Below are 26855 nucleotides of genomic sequence, written 5' to 3'. Positions count from 1 at the left end.
TATTAAATATAAACTTGTGGTTACTTCTTACTTTGCTCTTATAGTGCAAGAACCTTACTATCTCTTCAGATATGTGCTGCATATGGGTTTATCCTCTTTTACTGTATAGAGTATTTCATTAATAAATATATTGACATTTACGTTTTAACATTTTAATTGCTTAATCCCATTGAGCTGGAACTAATTACCCTACATTCCATAGAAATATCACATTGAGTAGTGCAAATTCAAATAATATGGCCATTTGATGGGATTCATTAACTGCACTAATGCAGAGCTACCTGTACATAAAAGTAGACAGCTCAAATCTAGTTTAAAGAAGAAAAAAAAAACTTGATTCACAGTCTACAATCATTCTGGCAAAAGGGCTGTTTTTTCAGCTTCTCAGTCAAGAAAATGCAGTGGCGTTTCCAGCTGGTTCTCTACCCAAATGTTATCAGGACTGACTTGGTTAATGTTTAAGAACTGCCAAAGTCAGCAGGAGTGGGATTCAGCCAGTTCAGACTGCTTCGGGCAAACAGGATGTTAATTTTAATCTGGTTCACCAAACCGATAGTTGCAAGGACTGGCTGCCCCCGGCCACCCCGGCCACCCTGCCCTGTCCCTCCCACGTGACTCATTTTGGATGCCAGGTAAGTGCAGGGCCCATATGGAGGCTCTGGGGGGGGAAAAAACGGGCCTGTTTCCAGCCTCCGGAGGGCCTCCAGAGCCCAGGGGAGCCCGTTTTCGCCCTCCCAGAGATTCGAGGAAAGCCTCCGAAGCCTGGGGAGGGCAAAAACGCCTCCTCCCCGCCATGGTGCAGGAAGCCGACTATGCCATGCCCCCCATGGCCACGCCCACCCAGCAACCAGGCAGAAAACCAGTTGCTAAAATTTTTCAATCCCACCCCTGAAAGTCAGGTAGCATTCATAACCAAAACAAACTACAATGACACAAAAATAATGAAACATGCCTTGTGATAATACAATATAAACCTTGGTCTTTGTTCTTAATGTTCTCATAACTGGATATAAACAGAAAGTCTCAGGGTTTGTACTATGATATGAGGCATTTTTCCTCATTTGTAGAACTGTACTATTAGGTGCTGTAAGATATTTGCCAATGTATCCAGAATATCTTTCCAAAGACAAAAGTCTTGAATTTAATTACTACCTTTATCTACATTCTTCACCCAGTTCACACAGAGTAAAAATTTAAATAGTCTGTTTTGGCAGACCATTGGCTTTCATTCAATGGTCAGATTTGTTTCAAATTCTTTTCCATATTAGTATAGCTGCTGAGCTACTTGGCAAAGACGCATAATGAAAGAACATAATGGCATTGGGTGCCCTTCCACTAGATATCTCCCATAGGATGTTTGGTGAAAAAGTTCTATATTCTCTTCCCCAGCTATACTTCTGAGGAGAACCATAATTCTATGGCATTGCTACATGCCAAAGACTCTAGGTTCAGTCCCTGGAATATTCAATTTACAGATTAACAGAGTTGGAAAGGACCTTATAGGTCATTTAGTCCAACCTCCCGCTCAAGCAGGTGACCCTACACCATTTCTGACAAATGGCAGTCCAATCTTTTCTTGAAAGTCTCAAGTGGTGAAGCTCCCACAACTTCCGAAGGCAAGCTGTCCCATTGGTTGATTGTTCTTCTCACTGTCAGAAAGTTCCTCCTCATTTCTAGGTTGAGTCTCTCCTTGGTCAGTTTCCATCCATTATTCCTTGTCTGGCCTTCAGGTGCTTTGGAAAACAGCTTGACCCCCTCCTCTCAATGGCAGCCCCTCAAGTATTGGAAGATGGCTATTATGATGTTGGAACACTACTATCATGATAATAGCATCAAGAATGACTAGGATAAACATGCTTTCTGAAACTCTAAAGATCTTATAGTAATGTGAGGAATAATAGGCTCGATGGACCAATATGCAATCCCTGGGTTCATTCCAGGGGTGAAATCCAGAAGATTCTAACAGGTTCTGGAGAACCAGTAGCGGAAATTTTGAGTAGTTCGGAGAACTGGCAAATACCACCTCTGGCTGGCCCCAGTGGGAATGGAGATTTTGCAGTATCCTTCCCCTGCCACACCCACCAAGCCATGCCCACAGAACCGGTAGGGAAAAATTTTGGATTTCACCCCTGGTTCATTCATCACACTAAGCTGAAAATCTTTACTTAACATCCTACACAATGAATAGATTCATATACTGTACTAAGACAGAACTTCTGATGTCTTACTATGATATGTGACCTCATCCGGCATAAGCCAATTTGTAATTTTCCTATTGGGAAATCCCCCAACCCCCAATACTAGCCAAAGGTCTTAGAAGGAAGAGGTCTCTAGCCATGCATCTTTTGTTCAAAGGTTGGCTAGGATTGGAAATATATAATAAGCCTAAAACAGATTTGTCTGTTTCTGCTTCACTATGTTGCACTAAGCCATCCAATTACTGTTATTCACAATAACTGTTATTAGCAAAGTAATGAGTAATCATCCAAGCATACTTTATTTAGAATTCTGGCATAAAAGTCTTAATCTCCCCTTTCAAATATTATACAAAATGCAGATATTCAGAAACTGTTATAAAAAGACTTTATTCTTGGACCTTGTTTCCAGCCACTGTTTATTATCTTTTTAAAAAGACATTCAGACCAAATATCCCACCACAAACTAGATCTATTTTTGTATATACTATTTTTAATAGATGTTGTTTATAAATTAAGATATATCATCCAGCCGCAGGTTGACTATTAAGAGCACAACAACAGTTTGCTGATTTTTGCTTGGTAGCCCTAAGAGGGGTTAATTAGCTGTTAGGCGCTGCTTCAGCTATTATAGCTGCATACAGCTAAACTTTCTGGGATCTGTCTGATTTCCATAAGGCTGGATTCCTGCATATTTGTTTCTGAGCATGCCCTCGGGCTCTATATAGTAACAGTAAGGAAATTTAGATTTTCATTGTCAACTTCTGTTTTCTTGCTGGGCTTGGATCCAGAGCTATTTTAAAAAAATTAAAATAACATAGGATATAAAGAATATAGCCTGGATATAAAGTTGGGAAATCTCATAGAGACTTATTTCCTAGTAAGTATTCCATGTATTCCATTCTAAAGGTACATCTCTAAACATAGTTACTTTGAATGAACCCCATTAGGCTCAACAGTGCTAATCGTAAGAAAGCAGTAAGTATTATTACTTTCCAAAAAATGAGGAAAGATGGAAGTATGAGACGTATCATTTCAATAAAGGAGAATATTTGTAGCTCAGGGTTGAAAAAAGGGATCGTCTATGATCTTGGTTGTTTTCTTGCAGATGTCTCATTACCCAAACTAGGTATTATCAAAAGCATTGATGATATTACTTAGTTTGGATAAGGAAACATCTGCAAGAAAACAACCAAACTCAGAGAGCATCAAGGAGCCCTGAAAAAACGCACAGTTTTGTTTTTATATATATACCTTTAAATGTCATATTTTATGTTAGAATGCCATTATTTTCATTTTTATTTTTTTTTGCCACATGGTTTTTTCTGTAATACCATGCAGCTCTCCTGCACATTCTGCTCAGTTAAACCAATATCCTTCCCGAGGATGGATCTGCTCCCAAATGTCTCAATGGAGCCAGAAATTATTTTTATTCTTCTCTCCCTTTAAGCATCTTTCTGGAGCCTGATTCCTCCAATACTAGAGAATACTAGAGAAGTTTCAGAGCCCAAAGGAGGTTTCCCAGCTTCTGATACAGATGTCCAACTCCATCTATCCTTATCACCAGTGGTGGGATTCAAATAATTTAACAACTGGTTCTCTGCCCTAATGACTGGCTGGGTGGGCGTGGCCATAGTGGGTGTGGCCAGGTATGACAGGCAGCACTCAGCCTCCTGCACACCCCGGGGAGCAAAAACAGGCCGTGGGGGGGGGGGCGCACCACACTTCCCACACCCTGTTTTGGGCCTAGTAGGCTTCGCTGCACTTACCTGGAGCCAAAATTGGGTATGTGGGGACTCCTGGAAGGGGCGGGGAAGGGGTCAGCCAGCAATTTAACAACTGGTTCACCCAAACGGCATGAACTGGCTAAATTCCACCACTGCTTATCACAAAATTCCATGAGAATGGGGAAAAAGAGTGGATGGCATATGAAAAATATTTCATTTGAGGCCACCATGAGACAAAAAAGTAAAATGAAATGTTCCCATTGTTTTATACAGTCTCAGTCAGAGAGTACTTCAAATGTGGCTCATGTACAATATGGCTATTTGGAGTCTTATGAATTTTCTTCAGTGTTACACATTTCTAACACTTGACAACTTCGCCATCTTTTAAAACAAGAGAATGTTTCGAAATTAATTGTTCATGGAAAGCTTTGGTGCGGGCAAATTAATGGAGTAAAGGAATTAGACTTTGGAACAACAGGATGACTATTCTCCTAAAACATTTTCAGTGTTCAAGGCAAACACATTCTCAGTGACTGAAGTCCTACAACAAACTGTGAGAATTATTGCAAGACGTTAAGCCCTATGAATTGTTGCAATTGGAGAGAACAACACAATAGCTGTAGAAAGTAAGGTTTAAGTACGAAGGTGGATGAAGCAAGGAACAGAATTAAATTAAACTCCTACAACAGAAAATGAGTGCTGTATATGTACATCCACATAGTGATGGAAAGTGAAGGTCAGGTCCAATCAATACTTATTTTCTAAAATACACACATAATCAAATACTGCTTAGAAGTAAACTTTATTGTATGAACCTGTTTTAAAAGTCCTTTTTGTGGCTGTTCTTTTAGGGGGGGAAAGCAAGTTCAGAATATTTGAAGAACTCTGATAAAAGGAAGCACTGCAACATATGATATATAGAATTCTTTCCCCTCATTCCATTCAGGTTCCAACTCACCACTCAAGGCTATTCAGAATATTTCTCAGTCTTCAACAGGCTGAAGAATTAAGGGTAAGAAATTAGATGTCCTCAGGTAGCAGGCTTCATGTATGACAATGTTTTTTCTTATTGCTTTTTTTCTCTTTACATATCTCTATTACATATTTAACAGATCTGTGACATTATTCATACAACTAGAATCAATATTCAATACATTATATACATACCGCATAATATTCTGAGTCATCCTTTCCTTTAGCTCTAATGTGAGTTTATCCATTTCCACGCAATCAAATATTTTTTGAATTACTAATCCCTCTGGCAGTATACTATCTTTCTTCCAATACTGCGCAAACGCAATCCTTGCTGCTGTTAATATATGTAATATCAAAAATTTTATCTTTATATTATATTTCACCATGACAATGTTTTTCAAACTTGGCAACTTTAAGAGTTGTGGGTTGGTTGGGGAATTCTGCAAGCTGAAGTCTACCCATACTAAAGTTCCCAACTTAGAAAAAACACTGCTACTGTATATGCCATCTCCATGAACTGTTGATGGTTATTTGATCTGAACCAAAGCAAAAGAGGGGTGGCCAACAACTAAGGAAGAAATTTCCAAGAGATGAATAGAAAGTGAGAGTTAGTTCTACCATTATGGAGACCAGAATGATTGTTTCAGGCAGTAAATGCCAGAGGCAGTACAGGAACCTCCCCATGAACTCTTTGACTGCTTCAGGGATTGAGTTGTTTATGCTTCATACACATACTAGTCTGCTACCTTAAACTACCGTAATAGGCTCCAGCATGGGGGTGAACATTATTCCATAGTCAGGATTAAAGTAAGATCCATTGCTAGTTTAGTCAACATTTGCCCATGGGTTGGGGAGAGGACAATCTACTCTCTGTATGCTGTGGCATTCAAACCCTGTAATAACTCTGCCTTGCATTACTGCTAATCTTTTGTATGACTTGTAGGTAGATATATTTAAAATGCTTCCCTCTCTTCTAAAGCAACATTCCCATGGTGTAAACAGGCCATTTCATTTGTCTTCAAGCCCCAAATACCAGCATTTAGTTTTGATGTTCTTATTCCAGTATGGGATTATCAGTGCATAAGAAGATGGCAGTTGATGTCCATGGATTCAGGAGCATTAGAAGCCATATTTCTGAGGGGGAAAAAAATCCTGAATAGTATAAGAAAGGTCATAAGGAATTGAAGGCAGATGTGCTTTTAAACTATACTGGGGAATAAAATGATGCTGTAAATAATGGGAAATGGGCCAGAAATTATTTAGCTCAAAGCTGAACAAATGATTGGAGGTTTATATGCATAATTCTCAATCACCTCATTTTTTTATCGGTGTTTTTAGAGGAACACAGAATTTTTTAAAAGTGTGAACGAAGCAGAAATCTGAATTCAAGTCAAGAAGGACTAATTGATAGATTGACTGAAAAATGCAGGAGCTTTTCCATATAATATATAAATGGCAACAGGCACATTACTTTCACTGAAAAAAGTCAAGGGTTCCAAAAGTTAAGAGCAACTAAATAAGAATGCAAATCAAGACTATCTTCTCATCAGCATTCTAAAATTTCTCATTCTTAACACAAGCTGTTTCTCACTGCTGTTAAATTTCAGGTTGACAAAGCATTGGCAATGACATTAGCATATAAATCTGTCCAAACGCAGCTACAGAGGACCTGAAAAAAATATAAGTCTTTCTGGAATCATCTATCTGCCAATGCTTTTACCATCCCTCTAAAGGATGGTGCTGAAACAAGAGAAAAGCTAGACTAGTTTTGGAGCTGAAGTGTGGCCCAGTTCTTGCATGTTTGGGGTATGTTGATGTTTCATGGACTCTGTCATTTTCAGATGTCTATTAAACCTAAATTTCTCCAATTATAACCTTCAGAAGTATTAAATTCCCATTATCCTCAGCTGCTGGCTATGTTGGCTGGTGATTTGGGAACTGTAATCAGAGGAGCAGGATTGAATAAGTAAGGGAATTTAAATAAAATGAAAAGGAGTTTTTCTTTTAATGAATAAATACCAACAGAACTGTGTTGTGGCTAAACTGATTTTTCTTTGATGAAAGCTAGTTCGGTATCTCATTGACACTTCATCTTTTGGCAACTGCCAGTGTCATCTGTGAACTGCTGATGAAATGCGAATATTCTGTAAGTATGATAAACATCATTGCCAAGTGAGGCATTCTAAAGAAAATGTAAAACGGGCATTTGCTAAGATCAATGTAAGAAATAGCAAAAAGCCTTTCTAAAAATACATCAAGCACAGCAATATTTTCATCTGCTTTTTAGTTTATATAGTTCACACAACATACATAATTCAAACTGATCTCTAAATATGCCAGGAAGCCGGTTATTTGGAAAGACATGGGAAACTCTTGGTCTACAAGGAAGATCTATCAAACCTTTCCCTGCTCCATTCTGTGTGACTGTTCTGAAACTGAAATGCTGAAGACTTCTCAGAGACCTAACTTTTTAAATATGCCTTAGTTTTAGAGGGAATACATGGTAGTATTTATACCCACCTGTAGCCAAAAAACCTGGTGATCAAATCCTCTGCCTAAATCCATTCAAATAGACTGAAAAGAATCTTTCTAGAACCTGTTCCAACCCACTTCTCAAATAACCGTGTGTTACAGTGTTCATAATAAAGCTACTTTTGGGATGGCAGTTTCATTTTAAGATCTTTTCCTCAACCGTTTCATAATCTCTATTTTGTTATTGCTTCTTTCCTGATGGCAATCGCTAAATGTAGAAAGCAATACAGCACAAGATTGATCCATGGTTCTCTCTTCTTTCAATCTTGGTGAAAAATCATCACTGGCAGGAGAACTTGCAGATTCACAGTGTCTTTCCTGCTAAATCGCACAATTTAGATATATATACACCTCTTATTGAGCCACTGAAATCTGGCAGCAAAATAAGAATTATCAGGATAACATTAAGTTGTTTCAAAAGTCAATTTACAATGTCAAATCTTAGAATGAAGATATTCATCTTCATTGTCCTCTATAAAAGCCTTTAAACGAGGAAGTGGGATGGGGGGGACCAAGGAAATCATAAACTAGCTAACTCACTGGGAGTGATAAGCTCTAACTTTTTGTGTTGCACCAGCTACTCAAGTTATTCTTTCCAGAGCCAATGGTGTGCTTTCCACCAGGTCATTTTAGCCTCTAACTGCCCATTTTGAAGACATCCCCATAAATGGGAAGACAACTTGTCTTCCTAAGTCTGAAAAAAATCTGCAAGCTTCTCTGGTCTTCTGATTGAATATACTGCTCCTTCTTAAAACCTCTTGCCAAATCAGTTTAAAGCAGAAGTTTCATGCATAGTTTATTCAGCATGAGGTGTGAACCTAGATCTCTATCTCGTCTCTCCCAAACAAGTCAGAGATCAACTGCCAGAAATATAGCAAAGATTCCAGGTCTGCTTCGCTGATGCTTGTGGTTTGTTGCAAGAAACATTCCTAGGTCTCACTTAGAATATTGGTTTCAAATTACAAATGCATGGGAACTGATGGATAACATTGGGCTTTAGGATTTAATGACCATGGTCTAGAGCAGGGATCAGCAACCTGCGGCTCTGGAGCCGCATGTGGTTCTTTCATCCCTCTGCTGCGGCTCCCTGTCACTCAAAATATGCATTACAACTGCCAATGTGTGATACCCGCCGGCATGTGATTTATTGAACTTTTCAACCCCCGGTAGGCCAACCATGGATAAATCCAAGAAAAGAAAAGTTTCAGAAGAAAACAGAACATTTAATTCAACTACATATGCTAGTTCTGTGGCCTCTCAGGAAATAGTCAGGCATGGGAAAGGTTTTGTGGCTCCCGGTGTTTTGTTTTCTGTGGGAAACGGGTCCAAATGGCTCTTTTAGTGTTTAAGGTTACCAATCCCTGGTCTAGAGTAGACAACAGCTATACTGTTTGACCAGCAACTATGGCTTTCTTAAGAAGAAAGTGGTATGCTAGGTAGACCACAGGCAACTGAGCAGAGACTGACTGGGCTCCGATCTTTATAGCCAGATGTCCTGATGCCAGCCACAGTTTCTGGCAAATTGTCAGGAAATCTATTGTCTAGACATCTGTTGTCTAAACACCCAAGTGCAACATCGCTCAACAGATATGAAAACCTACACCATTATCATGGTAACTGGTGTTTATTTTGATATGGAAAGCATTCTGAAAACCTTTCTTCAGCTTTCAAAACCAGGAAGGAAGCAACACTTCAATACAATTTTAAAAATAGTTATACGTTACTTTAATAACATACTACCAGGGTTGCTATGAAGTTATCATATATTCCATATTGACTTAGAATGACTTGCTTCTTATATGCCATATATTGTGTGAATGTATGAATGAATCAATGTATTACAAAAAAAAATTGAGTGCATGAAACCCACTCAAAGGATGCCATAAAGCAAAGAGTTTGGCCTGATAGAGGTTATCTTTTGCAGCACATGGAAAAATAAGGGAAGATTTCTAAAAAGTCATAAGTTGTCCTGAAAGTCAAGTGTCTATTCTCATAATGAAAGTTGAATTCCCAAAAAATAGATAGTTTCCATGTGAACTGAATGGGAATTGTAGTACTTTGGAGCCTTGGCAAAGAACTAGTTTCTCCTATCTCAGTTCTTCTGAGTGACTCTGGCCTTCTAGATTCTGAACTGCATATGGCTATGTGTGAGAGAAGGATAGGGTCTTGGTTCAGAAAATGAACAGTAAAAGTTGCACACCTGCATTTGTTTATAATATCTGGATAAATAAGAATAAGTAGCCCTGGAAACATTTAATCATCATGAAGAAAATTATCTATGGGGGTCGCATAGAATTGACTATGACTTGATGGCACATAATCAATGTGAAAGTAGACAGGGAATTTTATCAGTCACAAATGAAGACAAATATATGTTTCCCAGGATAATGTTGCAAGATCCAATCTGAATCAGTCACCGCAACCAGAGGTTTAGTCTTCTGAGTTTTCAGACTCATGCCGGAGCCCATCCTCAGGGAAGTTCTCTCTACCAGAATGTGTGCTTTGGGCTATTTTATATGTTGTATTGATGTGGTGCCTTCCTATTGGTGGATTGGTGTGTTGATGGCCAGTGATTGGCTGTTCTTTCCTTGTGCTGCCGAGTCGTCAACGCTTGTAAGTACCTGATAAGCTGGTGGTAAATCAGCACTCCTGTTGACTGACAAGGGCCCCCTTTTCCCAGGCTTCAATCATTTCTTTGGCTTACAATATTATCTGTCACTATCAATCTACGTCATTTCTCAGAGCATCAGGAAAGGCCCTAGAAAAGATCTCTCTGTTGTCAGAAGTTCTATCATCTAGTAGACAGGAAAATGTCATTTCTTGCAAAGCTCCCAGGCAATGGAACACTCCCCCCCCCGCAAGGGAGACGCATTTGACTCCCACTCTCCAAATATTTAGGAAGATGGTAAACTCTTATCCTCTGCCAACTTTTAAATTTATTCCAGTGTTAAATTCAATTCTATTTTATTGTACTTTTTTTGTTTATTTTTTTATTTTTGATTGATTTAAGCCCAATTGACTATTGAAAAAACAGAAAGGTTGGGTAGAAATTTGATAAAAGGAATACAAATATGTTCTAGATGTTTTTGACATCAACTCACTAGCCAAGCTAGTAATGCCAATCAGAAGGGATCGTGGGAGTTGTTCAAATGTTCAGAAGGGCACCAAGTTGTTTACTTCCAAGCTATATGACGGCTCAGGTACTACTTTTAATGTAATGGTTACAGCCTGCTATCAAATATTTTGATATCTGTCAGCAGTCCTAGTTTGTTCCCACAGGTATTCAAAGTCAGCTCCTTTTTTGCAGCACTTACAGTATACTGGATTTTATACTTGTTTCCTTAGTTTTTGTAAGTCACCTGGTATATTTCTTTTAGAAAGTCAGCCAGATTTTTAGGGCTGGCAAGCTTGCATTACTTAATAATCTGCCTTATTTCCATCTATCACATAAACCAACTGTTTAGTGACAGAACTAATGTTTCAAAATGTTTCAAACTCTTTATAACAAGGTCAGGTAGGGAACACAGTCTTGTACAAATGCTTGTACCCTACAGTATAATTTGATAGCAGTGATAAGCCAAGAGGTTGGGCAAATAAAGTGCAAGAAAATAGCAGAAAAAAGAAAAGAAAATGTAGAATCCTAACTAAGCAATGGATGAGAAAAGTAATCTGCAAGTAACCACCTTTTTGGCAAATGTGTTCCCAGCCTCCTCCAGCAGGCTGCAGGGAAGAAGAGGGTGAAATGCCAAGAAAAATAGAAAGCAAAAGATCAGACTTGCCTGCCTCACCAGGAATCAAGCTCAGCTGTGAGGGTGGGGGGAGGAACATATGTATTTCTTTACCATCTACCAACAGCAGTCACCATCCACAATAAATTGTCCCAAAGGGAATGCAATTTTTCACAGAAAAAAAAAAGAACAAGTCTCCACCCCCAATAGATCACCTTACAATGGTATTCCCAAACCTAGTCTCCTTTAAATTACTTAGCTGGGAATTACTGAAGTCGAAAGAGCTGATGAAGATTGATTCCATTTCCTTGCAAGGTAGGACGATATTACTACCCCATGCATGGTGGGAAAGGAATCTGACTCTGTGAAGGAACAGTAGAGGCAAAACCAGAACAGCCTCCCAGCTCATATCCTTATTAAAGGAGAATGCTGTTCCCCCTCCCCTCCATTTTCTGTCATCCACTGTAAGGCTTTCTGCTTATAGGCTATAACTCCATTGCTCTCAGTCTGAACTGAGCATTCATTCCCTTCCCTTCCACCACAAAGAGAATTAACCATGGGGGGGGGACTGGCACAAAGGAAGATTATTAGAGCAGCCAGAGGAAGTGTGGGTCCACTGCAAGCAAGGCAACCCCTTCTGACAAGGACCACACCCGCTTCTCTTTTGGGCACTGATGCTTTTCACCTTAGAGCAAGGAGGTCTTCCTCACCTGGCTCCCCAGATGAAACTTTGCGCTAGAAAATTCAAAGCTAGCACCCATAAAGACAAGGGAGCCACCGAGCGTCTGCAGACAAGGGAGGGGAAAAGAAAAACCAGGAGTGCAGAGCAGAATCTCAAATCTCCATGAGGAGAAGCAGCCCAGCCTCCTGAGATACAGAAATACAGGATTTGGTGGGTGTCCCCTCCCCTCCCCTTCCACCCCCACCCCCACCCCCGTTTTTTGCGGTGTGTGTGTGTGTGTGTGTGAGAGAGAGATGGGACGGGACCTGTCCAAGGACTTAGTGCTGCTATCTTAGCAATGTTCCACCAACGGCACAAAGAGGAGAGGAAGCTGACAAAGGAATCTCCTCCCTTTCTAGCACGTTACAGACACTTGCACCGTTAGGATGGTCCTTGGATGCTACATTTGGCACAGAGCAAAAGGGGGAAAAAAAATAGCAGAGCCATGGAGCACAGCATGGATTCAAGGCATGTTTCTATACATACAATATTCAAATTACCAAGGGGGGGGGAGACCAGCTCTGTAATGCCCTTACCATACAACTAGCCCGCTCCCCCCATCTTTATTTAAACAAAGGGAGCTGCTGTATGGAGAATATCCTGGAGCTAAAGTTACAGGCAATCAGGTGTGGGGGGCATCTCTTCCCCCAAACCTCCTTCCTGTCAATTCAATACCCCACACTGGCTTGTCAGTAGTTGGGATGTTCCTTTCCCAATCTTCTCCGATCATTATCGTCAATATTCTTCCCCGAGGAATGATGCTGCCTATGGTATATTCAAAATCCGATCCGATCCATCGGCAGCACTCGAAACGAGACCCACGTTCGCCTGCGCTAATTTCCAAAGCACGCCGTTCTAAACCATTTTTGAGACATTGGCAAAAAATAAATAAATAAAATAAAAATAAAATAAAAATAAAAGCCTAGCTGCGAATGCTTTAAAACAAAGGCAGGCGCGATTAAAACAGCTGTCAGGTCTCTCCCCCACCCCCCACCCCCACGCCTCACTCGTTTGGCTTGGCTTGGCTTTGTTTTGTTTGTACCTACAAACAGGAAGTTATTCCCCTGCTGAATTAAGACGATTTTTCTCCTTGCCTTTCTAACTCCTGGAAAGTTAACGTCAGCGGCGGCTGGGCGCGGAGCTGCCAAGTTGGTTAAAGGAAACCAAGGCAATCCCGATTCTATCACCTGTCGTCCCCACCCACCCCCTGTTTTGGGGAACTCCCCCTTTGGAAAGATGCATGTTTTACGGTTCGAGATCGACAAGCTTTTCGGAAGACGAGGGGCCAGGACGGCCGAAGACAATGGGACTTGTAGTTCCACAACTCCGGAGGACGCGGCTTTGGAGAGAGGGCGTCAATTCTTTCTCAAACTCAAGCTCTATTTATAATACAGACTCCTGGCGACACGGGAAGCCAACTCACCCACCCACCCACTCACCCACCCTCATTCCCCGCGAAGTATTTCACGAATGGGATCGGGGAGACCCAGGTAAGCAGACGGAAACGACCAAGTTTGGAAAGTCAGAAGGATCCACACCCAGCGAGTAAAATAAACGAAAATCCACTTACAGCCTCAAAACATGTCCCGCCCGCAGAAAAGGTTGCTGGTGCAGCCTGGAAGGCAAAACCCAGAGAAAGAGTCACAATCCGTGAACCGCCAGGGAGACCAGCCAGGCGGTGAGTCACATTTTGTGGGTCCCTTGAAGCACCAGCTCCAGAAACGGACAAGGCGAAACCCAGCACTTCGGATCAGCCAGCGCGCTTTCCATAAGAAAAAAGGAGGCCGGGCTTAACCCCGCCCCCACATTACCATATACTATCCTACTGGGGGGGGGGAGGAACCACCCCCAATCACCCCTGGCGGCTATATTGCCGCTCGCCCACACGCTGCGCCGATTCCTTGGAGGAGCGACGCCTGCCGGAAGCCGGTGGTTCTACAGGGCGCAGACTGGGCACCGGCCGGTAGTTTTCGTTGGAGAGAAAGCGCTTTGCGCGCCCCCCCCCCCACATCACCCGGCTCACGTGCCTGTGAATTATTCCTGCTGCCCAGGAGAGTAGACAAGACTCATGTCCACTCAGGTGAAAAGAAGGACTTGGGGGGGGGGGAGAGAGAGAGAGAGAGAGAGAGAGAGAGAGAGAGATGATAGCAGTATTTCAGTATTTGAGAGGCTGCCACAAAGAGGAGGTGGGGTGATCAATTAATTTTCCAAAGCTCCAGAGGGCAGGACAAGAAACAATGGATGGAAACTAATCGAAAAGAGAGAAGCAACCTGGAATTGAGGAGAAACTTTCTAACAGTGAGGACAATTAACCAGTGGAATAGCTTGCCGTCAGATGTTGTGGGTGCTTCATCACTGAGGTTTTTAAGAAGAGACTGGACAGTCGCTTGACTGAAATGGTATAGGATCTCCTGCTTGAGTAGGGGACTGGACTAGAAGACCTCCAAGATCCCTTCCACCTCTATTCTGATGGCCTGGAAAGATGAGACTTCCCCGTAACTTTGTGAAAGAGGTCTTGGGAGCTTTCTGGTGGCAGAAATAAAGCAGGGGTTTGTCATTGACTTTTGGCTTTTGGAGATCAGCGAAGTTCAGCTGCCTGTTCCTTTTTCCCTCCCCACCCCACCCCCCCCAAAAAATCTGGGAAAACCCGAAATGAATAATGCATTTGTAGCACGTAGTATTGTTTGCTTCCTGTCACAACTCTGTACCCTGAACACAAAAGAAATGTAGATCACATCAGCTAGTTTTGCATGATATACAGAATTTATTTTTAACTATGTCTTCTGTTCTCTTTGGCAGCTTTTTTTTTTTTAAAAAAATACTGTTTTTCTTGTGAACTGGTTTGTTAGCTGCCCATATTTATATATTCAAGCTGGGCAGTCATATACTTTTTGCAGGTAAATAAATACATAAATCACAAATTAGAATCACACTTAGGCCTGCATGTTCTGCAAAAACACATCTAAGTTTGCTAATAAAGTCCCGGCTTCTTTCTTTGACTTGAGGGAACCTACGGTTGGTTTATTAATTCATCACAATCATTTATATCCTCCTTTTCAGAATTAACCCTTCCCAATGTGCAATAGAAGGAATATAGCTGAAAACTGCTCCTTCCTATAGAACAGTTGGAAATAAAGGCTGAGTGGTAATGGGAAGATCTTCACTTGACATATTCCTCCTTCAGAGATGCTTATTGTAGGATTGGTGATGGTGAAGCAGAGAAGGAAGAGATTTTCATATTAAAGAAGACCCGTCTGCAGGCATTGGTGCTGTGCTCATCTCTTCCTCTTCCTTTTCTCCCTCTAGTAAAACCCACAAAATTAAAAGGTAGTTGGCTACTTTGTGGTTCAGTGCATTGTCAAACCAAGCCAGTGTGATTAGTTTGTGGTTCAGGGTCTTGCGTAAATTCAAGCCATTGGGTTAATTCAGTAGACCAGAGTTCAGTTAGTGCCTTAAAAAGTATAGGTGGCCTCTTCAGAACACATGGGTTATTCCCCACAACAATGGCCTTGTGAGGTGAGCTGGGCTGTGAGAGAGTGACAAGAAGCTCTCATGTCTAGGAATGGGACTAGAACTCCCAGTCTCCCTGTTTCTAACCTGATGCCTTAACCACTTAGACCAGACTGGCTCTATATACAGGACTTGCTATATATGCATCATTACAGGCAGAGCTTGATTCTGCTAAATTGAAGCTTTTGTGACTCATAAGGCATCAGGTTTAATACTGCTTAAGTGATAAAAACCTTCCCCATAGACAATTGCAGGCTCTACTTGCAATTTTATTTTCACTTACCTGAGAAAAAGCCTCTCTGAACTTTCTTCTGACCAGATGATGAATGTGCTGTCAAGTAATTTGTCAAGTTCACAGTGGATAGGAGACCATGTTTTAAAGTGAGAAATTCCCATTCCACACCTCCAGGAATATGAATGCCTGCAAGTGTGTTCCAAAAATTATTCCTTAATAGCCCCATCTTGATGAAAGATGACTTTGTGCTTGAACATCCACTCTGAATTTTTTAAGTGTAAAAGTCAGTGAGTATAAAATGAGGTGAACTGAGATGACTGTGCTGTGCATCCCATCGAAAGGCAGTCAGCCGCCAGAGAAGCAAGTGATACATTGTTCCTCCCCAAGCCTTTAATTATCATAGAAATTATTTTTCATGTGATATCTCCAATCATGGAGATATTTATGATTCCAGATTATCATATTGTGAACAAAGAAGTATACGAGAAAGAAGGAAAATGTTCTTCGTGTTGCAGCATTGGCCTACAAATAAAGGAATGTGCATAGGAAACGCAACCACTCTCTTTTTCAAAGGGGATTAATTAAAGGACAAGCAGGCTTTTTATTGAATGAACTAGGGTGGTAATGACTAATAAATCATATTATGGGCCAAATTCCTGTCAAACATCTCCAGCTATTGTGGTGCTCTTGGAAGCAGCAACATTGTAGATAAAGGCCTGCCAAATATGCTATGAAGGCCAGATGAGAATATCTGGCTAATTTTGAATTACTAAGGTAGCCATCTCTTTAGAAGCCCTCAAAACTTTAAGGAATATTATCACTATGTATGGAAAATGTATAAAATTAAAAGAATCTTGTTCCTGGGGAGGAAAGCTATGGCAAATCTAGACAGCATACTAAAAAGCAGAGACATCACCCTGTCAACAAAAGTGTGTATAGTCAAGGTTATGGTTTTCCCAGTTGCAATGTATGGCTGTGAAAGTTGGACCATAAGAAAGGCTGAGCACCAAAGAATTGAGGCCTTTGAACTATGCTGCTGGAGAAGACTCCTGCGAATCCCTTGGACTGCTAGGTGATCAAACAGGTCAGTCCTAGAGGAGAACAACCCTGACTGCTCTTTAGAAGGCCAGAAACTCAAATTCTTTGGCCACCTAATGAGAAGGAAGGACTCACTGGAGAAGAGCCTAATGCTGGGAAAGATTGGGGGCAATAGAAGAAGGGGACGACAGAGAATGAAATGGCTGGATGGAGTCACTGAAGCAGTAGGCGTGAGCTTAAATGGACTCCAGAGGATGGTGGAGGAAGGAAGGCCTGGAGGAACTTTGTCCATGAGATTGCGACTCGGACATGACTTCGCAACCAACAACAACACAACATTATTCACAGGCATATCTTAACAGTTATCAAACATATACTGCATATAGATTCAGTGTTTATATATTTCATGATGAGATGCATTGATTTTAATAAAATATCTCTAGACAAAACCTTAATAAATGAGATAGATCTAAAACATTGCATGCCCATGAAATGTTTTGTGAAGTGGCATTGTTGTAACTCCATCCAAAACACATGCATGTGAGAGAATCACTTATCAACCAAAACATATTGACAGAAAAATGTTTGGGCTTCAGATGAATGATTCCTAGATATTGGTTATCAAAAGTTAGGTAATCATGAGAAAGAACTGTGTCAGGCTGTTATAGCAAAACCAGCAGACCTTAAAAAAAGAAAAGAAAAAAATTGCTTGTGGCATAAGTCAGAACTCCTTACTTCAGAAAAGTAAAGTGGTCATCTAAATACTTCACACAGAAAGGGAAGATTTCTTCTATATAAGTGGCTGAAAGTTTCAAGCTATGTAAAAAATTATTATGAGTATTCAATGCATGGCAAAAATGAAAACAAAAACAAGGCAAATCAATAAGATCCAACCAGGTTGAGAGTGGATTCCATCCAACCCATACCTTTAGTGACAATAAATAACATAAAGTAGACTAGATCCCATCTATCTCAAATAATATTACAATCAATAATAGCTTATTACACTTGTATGGCACCTGACATTCACCGATTCTGGCTGGCACACAACAGTCAAATAAATTAGAACAGAATCAATAAAAGATAAATGTTGGCAAGTATGATGAAGCGAGGGGTCTCAGTCTCCCTTGCCAAAGGCCTGAGTGAATAGCCAGCTCTGACACTACCAAGAGTAAAGTTTGACTTTGGGGCATCCTCTATCTCTTTCCTAGGAAGCAAATGGATCCATTTCAGACAAAGCCATGTGATTACATTCCTGTACTTACTTATCATGTCTTATCTCTATAACTTTGTGCCCAACTTCTTGTGACACAGTAAATGCAGATAGAAACAGAATTAACAGTAAGTATGAACATGTTTGTCTCAACGGTACTTTTTTTCTTCAAAAGGAAACTGGACTGTTTTTTTTTTTTCCCCTTGAGGAAGAAGACAAAAATGTTTTGCTTCTCATCCAAGAAGCTTCATCAGTTCTGATGGCGGGAATGACGAAAGGATAGGTACTGACAGTTGAAACTCGAGGGTAAGGGGATGGTGGCAGGGGTGGTATTTGCAAACCGGAACCTTCGCTACTGATTTGCCAATGTAAGAACACAGGTGCACAGCCTTCTGCACATGTGCAGAGGGTCAAAAATGGGATGTGATGATGTAAGAGCCTTGGTGGCGCAGCAAACTAAAGCACTGTTAAGTAACACCAGCTGCCTGCAATTACTGCAAGTTCAAATCTCACCAGGCTCAAGGTTGACTCAGCCTTCCATCCTTCCAAGGTAGGTAAAATGAGGACCCAGTTTGTGGGGGCAATAAGCTGACTTTGTATAAAAAAGAACATCACTTGTGGGGGGGGGGCGACGAAAGCCCTACTAAGCAGGTATATACAAAAGTATGAAGGCTATTGCTTAACGCATTGTAAGCTGCCCTGAGTTTCCAGAAAAGGGCAGCATATAAATCGAACCAATAAATAAATAAATAAATAAATAAATAAATAAATAAATAAATAAATAAATAAATAAATAAATAAAGATGGGTGGGTGGAGCCTCCAGAGCTACCGCTACCAATTCACCCAAACCAGATAGAAACAGTTGAATACCACCACCACTGGATGGAGGAATAGGTTCTGATAGGATGGTGGGGGGGGATGGATGGATTGTATTTTTTTGCTGTCATCTGGTTGTTAGCACACTCTCTCAGAGCTGTTGAGGCCATTTGGGGTTTATCTGTCACCTGAATCAGGGTGCAATTGGTTGTGGAATCTTCTTGGAATTGCTGACAGGGCTGTGTCATTGACTGGTGTCTTGAAAAAGAAAAACAGTCCAATTGCTTTGTGAAGAAAAAAAACACCTTTGAAACAACTATGACCTGAGAATCTCCACAGACATGAACATGCTTGTCCTTGCCCTTGTCTCCATTGATGTCTTGCATTTTTTTTCCTTGCATCATTTCAATGTTCCTCTGTATTTCTTAATGAGATGCAAAGCTACAAATGCACACAAGCCATTACCTCAGCATATTCAGTGCCTGAAATGAGCAAATGAATCCATCTTTTTAATTTCAGGAAGCAAAATGCAACAGGTGAAATATAATACCTAATAATCGTTCAATATATTGGGTTTCCCTACATACTCTCATTTAGAGTATTGCTAGTTTCAGTGGTCACAATCAATGGAGAAAATATTACATCTCTAAAGGAGGCAATGAGAAATAAAGGAGAAAGCCGTGGCACATCTGGGGGGGGTGTAGGTTGGCAAGCAAACAACCTTTGCAAGATGCTGTGTGCACACATCAGTCATAAATTAATAAAACAAAACAGGCATTAGTCAGACATTTACCAGGCTAAACATAAAACACATTACAAAACAGCAGGTATAGATGTATCACATAAGGCCTCTTCATTTAGCAGGATAGTGAGAAACATTTTCATGTTATGCAGGAGAGGAGGAAAAAGATGAAGAAAATATGGTGTGATTTGATGCAAGAATCCCACCGTCTTTGCTGCTGTTAAAAAAAACTCAGGCTACCTGGGGATTTACTGAAGAAGTGATGAAGAATGATCAGCTTAAACATATGCATGTGCACACAAACACATTCCACAATACAAATCCTTTTAGCAGTTCATTTAGCTGTTGACTTTAAACAGCAGCAGTCACAACAAAGTCCTAGATCACAAGTATTGGAATAGCACATATACCACTTATTGCTTAGCAGAAATGGAAATGCAATTGTAGCAGTAACTTGGGAATGCCACTTAGAATCATGTACTGCAGTCCTAACAGACACTATGCTGAAAAGCAGGTAGCATGACTTATTGAAATAACCATGTAACATAAACTGCTTTACACTAGAATTATTTTTCATGAGTGCAGTTTTATGGAACAGTTGACCAATGTCTTGTCTTTTCTTGTATTTGCAGGAGAAATGTTGAAAATTTGGCCTTCCAGGATATTTCTTGCCTTTATGTCCTCATTTTATTATTCTTTTTTTAAATAAAGTAATTACTTTTTATTGCCTTAATATTCAAAAAGGGAGAGAGAGAAAGGAGGAGGATAGAAATTAGGAAAAGCAGACTGTCAAATAAAAAAAGAAAGCAACAAAAATGAAATCTATATACGATATAAAAATAATTTCATATAATTTTTAAACAGACAAACTCTAACCACACAGATTAACATATTTCTTCAATATTTCTAGAGAATATTGGTAGACAGCCAGCTCATAAACAGAAAGCAAGGAGTGATCCAAAATTATAAATCTGATATATTTTTCACATTGAAGAACCTTTTGTTGTTGTTCTTGCCTCCGTGTTTATTGAATCGGTAATTCATCATATATAGATATATTCTAGTTTTTTGCATATAATACAAAAGTGTGTTCACTTCTTTAAACAGTGTTGATAGTTATGACTAAGTTTCAATAGCTTGTTTTTTTTAAAAAAAACAACACCCAAAATTTAGTTTCAATGAACTGAGTTTCAGTTCAAATTTATCCAAGACACTGGAAATAATTTCAGAATTTTAGAAGCTATGAAATCAAGATATGTTTAAATTTTGTAATTTTAGGCAATTCAAATTCCTTCTATAATGACCTTATGGGTTTAAAGGTTTCATCAGCTATAAATTGATGCAAGCTACTAACATCTCTAATTATCACAAGTATTAAGTTTGTCATGTGACTATGGATCAACTTCCACTCCTGTCATAGCCCCGTTGGAGCCTGAGTCTGTGGAGGAGAATGAGCCGAAGCTGGGGCCAATGGAGGAACAACTGACCTCATTGGATCTGGAGGAACAAATGAAGGAGCAGGACAAGGCAGCCCTGGGTCCCTCAGGCCTGGGAAGGATTGCAGGTGAGGAAGAACTGGTGCAGGTTGACTGAGAGAGGGGGAAGAGTGGGCAGGAAGTGGAGCAGAGGAGCAATGGAGTTCCGACGATGAGCAAGGACCACTCCCTCCTGATCCCCGATCACAGAGAATGGAGAGGAGGTGGGAGCAGTGCAGGCCCACCTTATGACTTGGGAGAGCGCCCCTCCCCTCTTCACAAGGCTCACCTGGGGACTGAGACTTAAGGAGACACCATTGGGAGGGGTGTTTGTCAGGAACAAGCATTGAATTTGTGGAGCCTCACATGTAGTTGCCAACATCTGGATTTTGCTCGGCTTTCTCTTGTGTGCCTTGCCTGGTTTGCCTGCCTCGCTGGAATTCTTGCCTTGTTTGTTGCCTTGCTAACTTTGTTTGCTGGACTACTCACAGCCAGAGGCTATCGGAGGTGCATGTGAGAGCTTTGCTCCAGGACTTGTAGTAAACATGGGGATGTTTGGGGGAAAGTTGGAGCAATAATGGGGAGTTAGAACTGTTCTCTGGCTCTGTTGCTTCTATGCCTCGTCCCGGCTCACCACAACTCCAATGTTTTTTCAACTATGTCCTCCAACCTTTAATAAAGGAAATACAATAAAACTTTAACTTAAGATGAGCCAACTTGTAAGTCTTGGCAATAAGATCTGGAAAGATAGACTGATAATCAGCATTATAATTCAAGGTGAAGAATATAAGATGAAATTACAGAGATAATGTATATTAGCCATTATGATACCACAAAGCACGATACAACAGTTGATGAAATTTAATGAAAGATTTTGATTGCTTTTTCGGCTATAAGATCAATATTTTTTTAAAAAAACTAAAGACAATAATAAGACACAACTTTTGATGAAGGGAGTTTTGTGAAAAAAAAAAACTGGTTGTGACCAGGGGTGGATTCTACTTACCTTTACTACCGGTTTGCATCGCGGTAAAAAAATTTGGAAGCTACTTCTTAATGTTTTCTTTCTTTTTTCTGCAGTTTTGTCTTTGTCTTACTTTTCTTTCTTTTCTTTATTCTATATTTGTTTTTCTATTTTTTATTTTTTTAAAAATTTTAATATAGTTATGTTAACAAAAGGATTGATATCAGGGGCGGGTTTCAAAACCCGTCGCTTCCGGTTTGCTCGTGGATGCATGCGCATGCGCACTCACACATAACGCTTCTGCACATGCACAGTAGATTCTGCGCATGCGCAGAAGCGTCCGGGTGGGTGGGTGCTAACTCAGAGGTGAAATGCTCCCGGTTCAGATGGGATCGCCCGATCTGGTAGCGATGGAGGCGGGTGGTTCAGAGAACCGGTAGCAAAAATCCCTGCCCCACCCCATGCCCAGCTTTTTTTTTTTTTTTACTTTTAAAAGCATTTTTTCTACAACCTCTTCGGCTGAAAAAATGCTTTTAAAAGTAAAAAAAAAAAAGCCTCTGATGATCGCATGGATCAGCTGGGATCGTCAAAGGCTTTTAAAAGAAAAAAAGCCTCTGCTGATCAAGCAACTCAGCTTGGATCGTCAGAGACATTTAAAAGAAAAAAACCCTTTTTTCTTTTAAATGGCTCTGACAATCCAAGCTGAGTTGCCTGATCGGCAGAGGCTTTTTTTCTTTTAAAAGCGTCTGACGATCCAAGCTGAGTTGCCTGATTGACAGAGACATTTAAAAGAAAAAAAGCCTCTGCTGATTAGGCAAGTCAGCTGGGATCGTCAGAGCCTTTTGAAAGCATTTTTTAACAACCTCTTCACCAAAGAGGTTGTAGAAAAAATAGTTTTAAAAGTAAAAAAAAAAAATGGCCACGCCCACCCAGTCACATTACCCCTCCTACCAAGCCACACCCACAGAACTGGTAGTAACAAATTTTAGATTTCACCACTAGGCTAACTGGTAGCAACCGGGGCAAACCGGTAGCAACCCACCACTGATTGATATAGCGCCAAACACTCTGAAAGCATTTTGATGTGAAATGGGAAAAGTGTATTCTTGTTGTCAATCGTAATATGTCAATCATAATATGTCCATCAAATTTAATTTAATCTGATTCACAAGAATTAGACTTAAATGGTTTAGCATTTTGAGCTTATTAATTATCCAAAGCTTGATTAAAATTTGCAGCTATAATTATCTGATCCAGAACCACAAGATTTTTAGAACATGTCATGTAATCTGTAATGTTTCTACAAAATCCTCAGTAGGACTATTATAAATAATATAGTATACTTATTTAAATATTCCCTAAATATTAAACAAAATCCTCTTAGGTCATGTATTTGTTGTTTTGATCAATTATAAGTCAAAATCGTACACCTCTAGTATATTCTGAGTTTTTAGAAGGCTTACTTCAACATCCCATTTCTTTCAGAAAAGAGATAGTTCCTTTTTGAAAAAATAAAACCTTTTTATTTTTTATAAAAGTTGTCCAATTTGAAAAGTATATGCTTTCTCTTGGAGAAACATCTAAGATATTTAACGTACTTTGAAACTTATACAATGTCACAATAGACTGTTTTTTCAGAATTAAATTAAAATAAAACACTTACATGCAGAAGGGGATGAGCAGCAAGTACTGTGTTGTGTTGCACTGTTTCTCCTTCTTCCTTCAAGGTCTGTTCCAGTTGTTGTTGATGACAAACTGTGTTGGATGCTGCTGTTGTGGTCCACCAGCAGCCTGCGGAGCTGGCAGAGGAGTCGGACAGTGAGGAGGCTGGGGCGGAACATGGGTCAGGCCTGGAGTCTGGGGAAGGCCTGGACGAGGGGTCTGTATCAGAGGCAGAAATGGGGCCAGGGAATCTCTGTGATGCATGGACTCTGGAGACCCCAGAGTCGGACAGCAGAGGAATAGGAGGAGCCTGTTCCTAGTGCATGCATGCGCAGAGCTGCCAGAAGGCAAAAGCAGCTAAAGCAAAAGGGACGACTCGGGAGTAGGGCCAAGAGATGATTGGTGCCTCCCATAAGGCTTAAAAGAAAAACAAAGGCACTTGGGCCTTTTGAAGGAAAGCAATGTTGCTAACTCTGTTTCCAGTCGGCATCTCTTGTTTGATTCTGAACTCCGTGGGGCTTTGCCAAGTAATGCCTTTGGCAGGGTGTCAAAGAAGATAAAGGTGATTATCCCGAAGGACTTCTTCTGAAGGACTTGTTTTGCAACTAATTGGGATTAAGCTGGGAATGAACGTTACAATAAAATAGGTTTGTTTGGGACTAATTGTGTATTGTAATGACTCAGTAAGCCTAGGTCACAACAGCTACAGAGACCATGGGCTAGAACTCTCCCCCCATCAACACTGACTGGAACCTGTTTGATGTCTAAAGGGAACTACCAGGTGAGCATCTAATAGCACTGGGTGAGAGGCTTTATAATCCCACCCCAGGATGACCAAGCAACGCCATGGAGGTTCTATCTCAATATCTAGAAACTGTGGAAGTGTGGATGGTGAAGAACAGGCTTCAGCTTAACCCTAGAAAGTGTGAGTGGCTTTTATAAGGCTTCTAGATTCTGGGGATTTTCTATCTTTAGTTCTGGATATCAGCATTCCTCCAGAGATTAGATTAGCCCAATTTTGTTTACCTTTCATAAGGTCTTGGTTATATTACTGAGCATGTGAGTTGGAACATATGCCAGACCATGTAAACTGGTTAGGTTGATGGCTGTTTGTGGCTTATCTCATCTGCTGAGTACGTATTTATTGTTTATGTTGTGTTTTTTTTTAAAAAAACTGTTATGAGCCACCCAGAAGCAAGACAAAGAGCTGGGCAGCTATAAGAAATTAAACTAAATAAATAACACACATATACAGACAAGTATACAGTAATAGATAAGTGATTTCCTTTTTCAATTTAAGTGGGGAAAAACAACAACAAAATAGAAAGCAGCCCACTGTCTCTGCATGGGAATTATTTTCTTGTGTTTGTACAGTATAACAAGGCATTTAAATTATTTTTTATAACCAGACCATGCATAACCTCACATACTGGTTTCTTGCAAATTGAAAATCATTCTCCCCCTATCCTGGTTGTTGTAAAATGTAATGACAACATCATTTATAGATAATCCAAGACCATTGGATTCCAGAGCTTTAAAATACCTGCTAGCCCTAATGCTAGAATTACTAATACTAACACTACTAATTAATACTAAATTCAATCACTATATATATTAATCAAAACTAAATATAAGTAACTATAATAGAAAAAGCTGACTACAGATGTTACCCTGTAGCCAAAGCTATTTTTGCCAGTGTACTCTAATCCTAGCATTGTTAGGAAAATCCCCGGAAAGTGGCATAGAAAGTATCCCCAAACTCAGCCCTTTTGTGTAGTTTCATATTGTTCTTTGAACTCAAACATTTATTATATGAAAATAATTTAATAAATACGACTTAAACTATTAGCCCTGAGAGTAATAATAGCAAGAACAATTAAAGACAATTCAAGGCCACTTTCACTGATGGGTGACCGGCCAACCCTGGGTAACACTGGTCTCACCTCACCATCAGGACTGGACAGGACCACAGGACTACAAAGACTTGAAAAGATTAATTGATACCAATCAACCTTCCATAATTTATTGACCACCTATTGACCTCCAGGTATTTACTAATCTCCTTTGGATCCCCAGTCATTACTGACCTGCTTTTGACCCCCCACATATTTACTGACCTCCTTTTGACCCTCATATATTTAGCAACCTCTTGGATAGCCCCATCACCTCTTGGGGATCCATATTGAACCATTTTGGGGGATCTTGTTCTAATGGTTGTTTCCTGCCTCAGGAACTACTATGAACTTCATATTATTTCTGTTTCAAAACTGGGGAAGGAGTGTTCCTCATGAGAGTCATTAGCATTATGAGATTCTACTCTGAACCCTTAGATTCCATTTGCTTTAGGCACCCAGGAAAAGTCAATGTGCACAGACATATTTTTTTTTAATTCAAAAGATTATTGAGTCCATCTTTCCGTCTATCCATCAATCTGTATATACAGTTTCCCTTTTGGGCTAAGTAATATGATGTGAAATAAAGAAAAGGAATCAATCATAGTAAGTGAAGGCAACAGGAGGATTAAAAAGAAGAAAAGTGAAAATGAGCTATAACTATGCCCATCAGATAAAGGATACAACCATGATGTTTAAAATAAAATTTGAGAGTGGGAGATCAGAAACAGTGAACTCTCTGAAATTCTTTCTGTTCTCCGTCCAAATTGGCATGATTGGGTAAAAAAATGGTCCCAAGACACTTGAATCTCTCTGATCTTAGAGTAGACTTTTAAGTTATTTGATCCAATATTTATCTCTTCTTTTTCAATTGGGATGCTTTAAAATATAAGGAAGTTTCAAAATATCAGTTTAAAAGTTCCCAAGCTCAGAGAGCACTAAGGTTTACACATTTTAAAATTATATGTTTCCCCACCTTTTAGTCAGACATATAGCATACTGAGTTCCCAAAATCCTTATTGGAGAAGACGTTTTGTGAAATACTTTGACTTGTGAGTAGGATAAAAGAGAAATGTTCTTCCTTGGATGGATAAAAAATATATTCCTTGCTTTGCTTCTCCTATTCCAGATTCATATTGTGAAAAAATATTGTACAACTTTAGTAAATATATGCTTTTTGACTCATTTATTCTGTATATTTCCAAAATAAAGTTACAATAAAAGTTATTTATAACTTGATATTATTTTCCAGATAAGACTACATCTATTCCCAAAAGAAAGTTTTCCTGTTCCTCATTCAGTCCTTCTCTTCAAAAGGTTACCACTTATATCTGCAGTTCAGTTATTTTCCTTGCTCTTTGCTTCATCTATTAAATAGAGTACGCTGAGTACCAAGAGAAGACTTTGCTGTTGATTAAGAATAATAGTG

General features: G+C 39.9%; 1 protein-coding gene and 1 long non-coding RNA gene across 2 annotated transcripts in view; one reads left to right on the top strand and one right to left on the bottom strand.

Annotated features, from left to right (window-relative positions):
* Positions 1–13796, bottom strand: part of TP53I11 (tumor protein p53 inducible protein 11) — a 79576-nt gene extending 65780 nt beyond the window's left edge. Inside the window, exon 1 of the mRNA XM_034417417.3 lies at positions 13449–13796. The gene's annotated coding sequence lies outside the window, so the exon portion shown is untranslated. The remainder of the gene's footprint in view (positions 1–13448) is intronic.
* LOC148116459 (uncharacterized) lies at positions 11411–26653 on the top strand. Its single transcript, XR_015729525.1, has 3 exons — positions 11411–11472; positions 20854–20997; positions 23600–26653. It is a non-coding gene; the product is annotated as an uncharacterized LOC148116459 (long non-coding RNA).
* Positions 26654–26855: the final 202 nt, after the last annotated feature.

This window comes from Pantherophis guttatus, chromosome 1, assembly GCF_059756535.1.
Source record: "Pantherophis guttatus breed Tessera chromosome 1, ASM5975653v1, whole genome shotgun sequence".
NCBI classification, from domain to species: Eukaryota; Metazoa; Chordata; class Lepidosauria; order Squamata; family Colubridae; genus Pantherophis; species Pantherophis guttatus.
The sequence above is the reverse complement of the archived record's forward strand: the minus strand, read 5'-3'. Positions and strand labels throughout refer to the sequence as shown.